At 35.1% G+C, this 6858-nt stretch overlaps 1 non-coding gene across 1 annotated transcript; it reads right to left on the bottom strand.

The window, feature by feature from the left end:
* Nucleotides 1-5384: 5384 nt before the first annotated feature.
* Nucleotides 5385-5488, bottom strand: LOC144456474 (U6 spliceosomal RNA). Its single transcript, XR_013485562.1, has one exon. It is a non-coding gene; the product is annotated as a U6 spliceosomal RNA (small nuclear RNA).
* Between the last annotated feature and the right edge of the window lie 1370 nt (nt 5489-6858).

Raw genomic sequence — 6858 nt, 5'->3', positions numbered from 1 at the left:
TTGAGAGGATGCCCATCAATTGGGGAATGGCTGAGCAAGTTGTGGTATATGAATGTAATGGAATACTATTGTGCTATAAGAAATGATGAACAGGCTGACTTCAGAAAAACCTGGAAAGACTTAATATGGTCTGATGCTGAGTAAAGTAAGCAGAACCAAGAAGACTTTGTACACAATAACAGCCATTATGCAATGACTAATATTGTTAAACTGAACCCTTCTCAGCATTACAAGGATCTAAGACATCTCCAGAGGCCTCGGGATGGAAAATGCTGTCCACATCCAAAGAAAGAACTATGGAAGTTGAATCACTATCACTTATTTTTACCTTCTGTTGAGTTTTGTTTCATCTTTCTGATGGTTCCTCCTATTGGTTTTAATTTTTACTTACAACTTCACTAATGTGAAAATATGTTTAATGGGTATGTAAATGTAAAGCCTATATCAGATTGTGCGCTGTCTTGGGGAGGGTTGGGGAGAAAAATTTTCAGCTCAAAAGCATATGGAAGTGATTGTTGATAAATGAAAATAAATTAATAAAATAAAAGAAAGGTAAGAAGGATGATCTTGAATGGTTAAAGAAAATAAAATATGTGTTTTTAAATGAAGGTAAGACATAAAATGTTTGGACTGACGATGAAGGTTTCGGGTCCCAAGAAGTACACAGCTAATTGATTTAGTTCTCTGTGATCCCTGGTGATCCAACTTAGAGAATAGAATAGCAGCAGCAGCAGCATTGTGAGGGCAGAAAATAGCTAGGGTGTCTATGTCTTTCATTTGGAAAGCAATCTAATCACTTGCCAAGTTTTGTTGAATTATCACAATATCTCTCACCTATGCCCTTTCCCACCCAAGTCCCTCATTATCTCTCCTCTTGGACTATTATAAGAGTTCTGGAAATAATCTCTCTACCTTCATTATTTCCTTTATCTAGTCCACCCTTTGAACCACTGCAAAATGCCTTCCTAATGAATAGCTCTGATCATATCACTCCTCTGCTCAAAAGTTTTGAATGACTCTTCATTACCTATGGGATAAAATAGAAGTGTGTATGACTGGCATTCGAGATTCCAAAATATGACTCCAATTTCTTCTGTATTTCAGACAAACAAAGCTAAAATCTTAATCCTGCTCTCTTCTGCCACTATCTTGTCTGAAAATGATACCCTCTAACTATGGATTTCCTTCTTTTCTTTCAAAGCCTCTTTGAGGTGGCACCTTCTCCATGCAACACTCCCTGTTGTCCCTACCTACAGCGATCCCTCACTTACTCATTCTTTCACATGTTTTTGAGTTGTTCTATTAATTTATTATATTCTACTTTCTATTGTAATTATTGAAGTGTTTTTTAACTTCTCTATTAGGTTATAAATTGCTTGGGTGGAAGCACTATGCCTCAAATCAGTATATTATTTTTATGTAGAACAATGTCCTAGATAGAGTGGATAAATAATAAATATCTGATGAATTGAATTACATTGAATATATTTTATGGCATTGTTATACGTAGGGTTGTATTAGACATTTCATTTTTTGCATTTAATTTCAATTTTCTTCAATTACATGTGAACAAAAATTGTCAACATTCTTTTTTAAAATTTTGAGTTCTATATTGTCTCCCTCCTTTTCTCCCTACCCCTCCTTGAGAAAGCAAGCAGAAAAATGTTCAATACACGAAGACATTACTCACCAAATGCTGTTGAAATCATGAGTCTTGAAGAAGCTTATTTTCCCAAACTACTCAGGATGGGGGAGTTAGGAAGTAAAATTGTACTTCTTTCAAAAAAAATGTGTTTGATGCAGTTTTCGTTTAAAACCCCCCAAACTATTCTCTTCTGTTTCAATTAAATCTCTCATCTCACTGCTTTTCCTTGCTTGGATTGGTTAAGGTGCCCAGTTCTAATTTAAATCCAGAAGCCTAAGATTTAAAAAAAAAAATGAGAATGTGTTTGCATGGGGTTGGGGGGCGGGAAGGCGGGAGTAAGCTAAAAAGATAACTTTATGATCTGTCCCATAGGGAAAAATGTAGTCCATGAAATGTCCATGAAATGTAGTACATGAAAGTCCTGAGTTTAACTGGCTAGATCAGAGGCTACAAAAATTAAGACTAATATTTATGTGTAGCAAATATAAACAAGTGAAATAATTTTTATTAAAACATATTTCAGGCTCAAAAACAGGCCAGACAAAAGCACAAAATGCCAAGAAGTACTCCTTTATAATTTCCTCATTAAGGTTCATCAGGGTGTAATGAAAGGAGTCCTGATCATTCAGTCATAAGATCAAGATTCAAGTCTCACCTCTGCTCTTGACAAATTTTGCTGCCTGGGCGAGTCACTTAAAGTCTATATTACTGTTTTCTCATCTGTAAAATAAAACTACCTCTATTATCTACCCTACAGGGTTATCAAGAGGAAAATATCTAGAAGCTGTCAAATTACTATATAAATTTGAGTGATTATTAGCTATTTTATAAGATCACATAGTTTCTTATAGAGCAAGATTGCTTATGGCAATTATGGCTTTGTCTTAGTGGAAATAGAATTTGGCCACTACTTTTTGGCCAGTAGTGGCAATTTAATTCTGTAACTGTTTGGCGTTGTGTAAACATCTATCAACATTTTCTGATATAATAGAGCAAGATGTTTTCAACATTCTATCAGGAACTTCAAAACTTATCTGAAACTCTCAGGAAAGCAAAATACATTTGTCAGTTTCTCAAGAAGGGTCTTAGAACTTTTTTTTTCTTTTCTTTTTGAAATGTCAGTTCTCACTGTTGATTAGACATGCTACAATGCTAAAATGTGCTTATTCTTTTAGGGGCCATGGCACATCATACAAAGGACAGATTCAGTAATAAAAAGATGCCCTGCATCATCATTTTCTATCTTTAAGTGAGGCCAATTCTAGGTACTATAGCATAACTCAAAAGTATGTAAAATTTTCATCACCTGTAGGAAGTAAATATTTATAGATTACACTGTGTCAAAAGTTCTGTTTTTTTTTTACTGTCAAAAAACTGTATTGCCATTATTCTCTCCAACACTGAAGTTAGCTTTCATTTAAGTCTGTGGCTATTTATATGGAGAGTATGAAAGCCATCCATTGAAACATACTGATAGTTAATAACCACTCACAAACATGTAAAGAATAAGAATTACTAAGAAGACTGTTAAAATGTGCATTTGTGCAAAAATTTTGGCCAAAAGTAGAGCACAACATTTATTTATATAAGATCTCTAAATATTAAATTTAGAATGAAATAATAAGGAGATTTCATAAATAACAATTACAAACTGAATTCTCTTTAAGATCACATATAGATGACTGGATTTGGAATCAGGAAGTTATAGGATGAAATTATGTATCTGAAATTTCCATTGGTAGATCATTTATTCTCTCAGATTCTCAGTTTCTTTGACTTTCAAATAAGAACAGACATCTAACATATTCCCCACACATTCACCAGTGTGATTTTCCTAACTTGAAAGACTGATGACGTCACGTACCTGTTCAATAAACCCCACTGGCTGCCTATTGCCTCCAAAACCAAATAGAAACTACTTTGTGGTTTAGATCTTTTTTACAACTTGCCCCAACCTTATCCATCTAGAGTATTTTCCATATAATCACCTTTCTTATACTCTCTAGTCTATCCAAATTGTATTTGCTTTTTCATTCAAGATATTTCATTTCCAGTCTCTGTGTCTTTATACTGGACAGTCCCCATTCTTGAGATGTACATTGTGCCCATCTCCAACTCTCAATCCATTCCTGCCTTCAGACTTATTGTAAGGACCATTTTCTACAAAAGGCTTTTTCTTGATCACCTCAGCTTCTAGTGCCTTTCCCTTCTTGCAAGATTAACATATACCTTTTTTATTTTTTAAAAAAGAAGTTTTTATTTATGTCTTCTGTTCACCATATCACTATAGGTACCCCCAGTATCTTTACCCCCCATCTCCTATATACCCATACCATGTAACAAATAGTATTTTTTAAAGAGAAAAAAAAAACTCAAGACAACTGAATCGATTAATAGTGAAAGTCTAAAAATATCCAATGTATAACATCTGTGGTCCTTTCACCTCTACAAACAGGTGGGTTTGGGAGTATCTTCCCATCATTCTTCATTCAAACCTTGTTTGATCTTCATAATTCTGTTAAAATTACTTTTGGTTTGTTTTTGGTGTGTCGTCTTTCTATTTACATTGTTGCAATTACCATGTATACTATTTTCTTCCTTCTACCTCCTTCTGCATCAGTTCAAGTAGATATTTTTGGTTTCTTCATGTTCATCTTATCTATCACTTCTTACAGCACAGTAATATTCCATTACCTTTATATACCATAATTTGTTTAACCATTCCCCAATTGACACAGGCATCTATTTTTTTGTCCAATTCTTAGCCATCACTCTGCTATAAATATATTGGTGCATATAGGGGCTTTCTTCTCATTGTTAGCTTCCTTGGGACATAAGCCCAATAATAGACCATCTTGTTGAAAGGATATGGACATCATAGTAACTTTATTTGCATAATTCGAAATTGCTTTTCAAAATAGTAATACAATCTTACAGCTCTACCAACTGTGTATTAATGTGTCTATCCTCCAAAATCCCTTTAAGACTGACTATTATCATTTTTTGGTCATTTTTGCCACTTTGCAGAGTGTGAGGTGAAACTTCAGTATTGTTTTGATTTTCATTTCTCATATTATTAGTGATTTGGAACATTCATATGGTTGTGAATACCTTGTAACTCTTTTGAGAACTATTCATTCATATTCTCTGACCACTTATCTATTGGGAAAATGGCTGTGTGTATGTATACACACATAAGCTACATTTATACATATATGTGTACATACATATATACTTATATATAATAGATAACATGTGTACACCCCCCCCCACATATATATGTGTATATATATAAAGGGTTTTTTTTTTGTATATCTTCCATACTAAAACCCTTGTCAGAGACATTTTATTTAAGGACTTTTTCCCCCCCCATTCACCCACCTCCCTTCTTATCTCAGGTGTGTTAATTTACTTTCTGCATAGAAGTTTTTGAGTTTCAGGTAATCAAAGTTAACTATTTTAACTTTTGTAATTGCTTCTATCTAATGTTTGATTAATGTGTCTCCTACCCATATTCATGAGAGATATATGATCTGTTTGTCTTCTAATTTTTAATAGTTTGATCATTTGTATATCCAAATGGAATATGATTTAAAATGTTGATCTAAGCCAGCCGTGGGGAATCTGCAGTCTCGAGGCCACATGTGGCCCTCTAGGTTCTCAAATGTGGCCCTTTGACTGAATCCTGTGAGGGCACATGTTCTCCACTCTTGCCTAAGCCCAGGTTCTGACAGACTACAAAAGTGTGAAACCCTTCACAGATCTGAGTGTGATCCTTATGTATGGGCCATGCTAATCTTTATATCTTTCCAATGTGGGTATATGTGCTTTCAAAGTAAGGACAACATGCTTCTGTTTTGGACGTGTTTTGCTATATACGTGCATAGAAATGCTTCTGGACTGAAGCCAAGTCTATCTTACTCTCAGAGTAAGGGCTACATATTCCCCTCAATGCTTTCTAGGGTACCAATGAGAGAGCAATGAGGTTAGCTTTATTTAATGCTATTGGCTCAAAAACCTCTTTCAGTGTGTTCTTCCCATTGTTAGTGAGAGTTATTAGCATTCCAGTTGCATTTAACCAGTTAACAACGATTAGTTCTTACAAAGGGATATTTATTTTTAAAAACATAGCAAGCACCAAAAAAGATTTCTCCTGCAAACTTGAGGGCATACCCTCCTCTATAACATATTAGTCCCTGGGTAAAGTGAATTCTGCTTTATTGAAGTCTCTGCAAAGCATTCCACCTGGTATGGCCAATGGGTCGATGAGTGATCTCAGTTCTCACTGGGCCGTGTCTTAAAGGTTGTTCCTTTGGGACTGTTATATTGTACTGGCTGGAAGTAATACCCAGCAGGGATTCCACTCTTGGACTGCCTGGTAGTTTATTACCCTGAACTCTCAAAGCTCAGAAAAAACAAAAATGTACATATCTATGGTGACAGAAATTAAGACATAACCTTTGTTTTCTTCCCACCTATAGAGTGACATTTTCTATGTTTCTGTTCTTTACACATTCAGGAGGCAATGTGATGTCTCAGGTGGTAGTGGTTCAATGGGGGTAGGGATAGAAACTGAGTTTGTGATTTCATTGATATAAGGAACTTTCAGATAAGGACATTCCTTATACTGATGTAGGTTGGCACTTCCTTCTGCAACTTAAAGTCTTATTGAGTTGTCCGTGGTCATAAGAATTTAAGAAAATTGCTGAGGGTGACAAAGCCAGTATTTTTCAAAAGTCGCAGTAGAGGCTAACTTCCTTAGTCAACTACATGGCATAGTAGATAGAGTATTAGATTTGGAGTCACAAAAGACCTGAGTTCAAATTCTGTCTCAATTACTAGCTGTGTGACCTTCAGCAACTTCTCAATGTCAGTTCCTTTCATCTGTAAAATAAGGATAATAATGTCAGTCATTTTTAGTCACTCTTCATAACCTCATTTGGGGTTTTCTTGGCAAAGATAATGGAGTGGTTTGCCATTTCCTACTCTAGTTAATTTTACAGATGAGGAAATTAAGACAAACAGGATTAAGTGACTTGCCCAGGGTCATACAACTAGTAAGTGTCTGAGGCCAGATTTGAACTCAGGAAGATGAGTCTTTCTGACTCCAGGCCCAAAGCTCTATCCACTGTGCCATCTAGCTGCTCCTAGAATAATAACAATAATAACAGCATCTACTAAAATCCTTATATAAACCTTAGAGCCTTATATAC

This window comes from Phascolarctos cinereus, unplaced genomic scaffold (assembly GCF_003287225.1).
Source record: "Phascolarctos cinereus isolate Bilbo 61053 unplaced genomic scaffold, phaCin_HiC Scaffold_3;HRSCAF=262, whole genome shotgun sequence".
Classification (NCBI taxonomy): domain Eukaryota; kingdom Metazoa; phylum Chordata; class Mammalia; order Diprotodontia; family Phascolarctidae; genus Phascolarctos; species Phascolarctos cinereus.
Note: the sequence above shows the minus strand (reverse complement) of the source record. Positions and strands in the feature narration are given on the sequence as shown.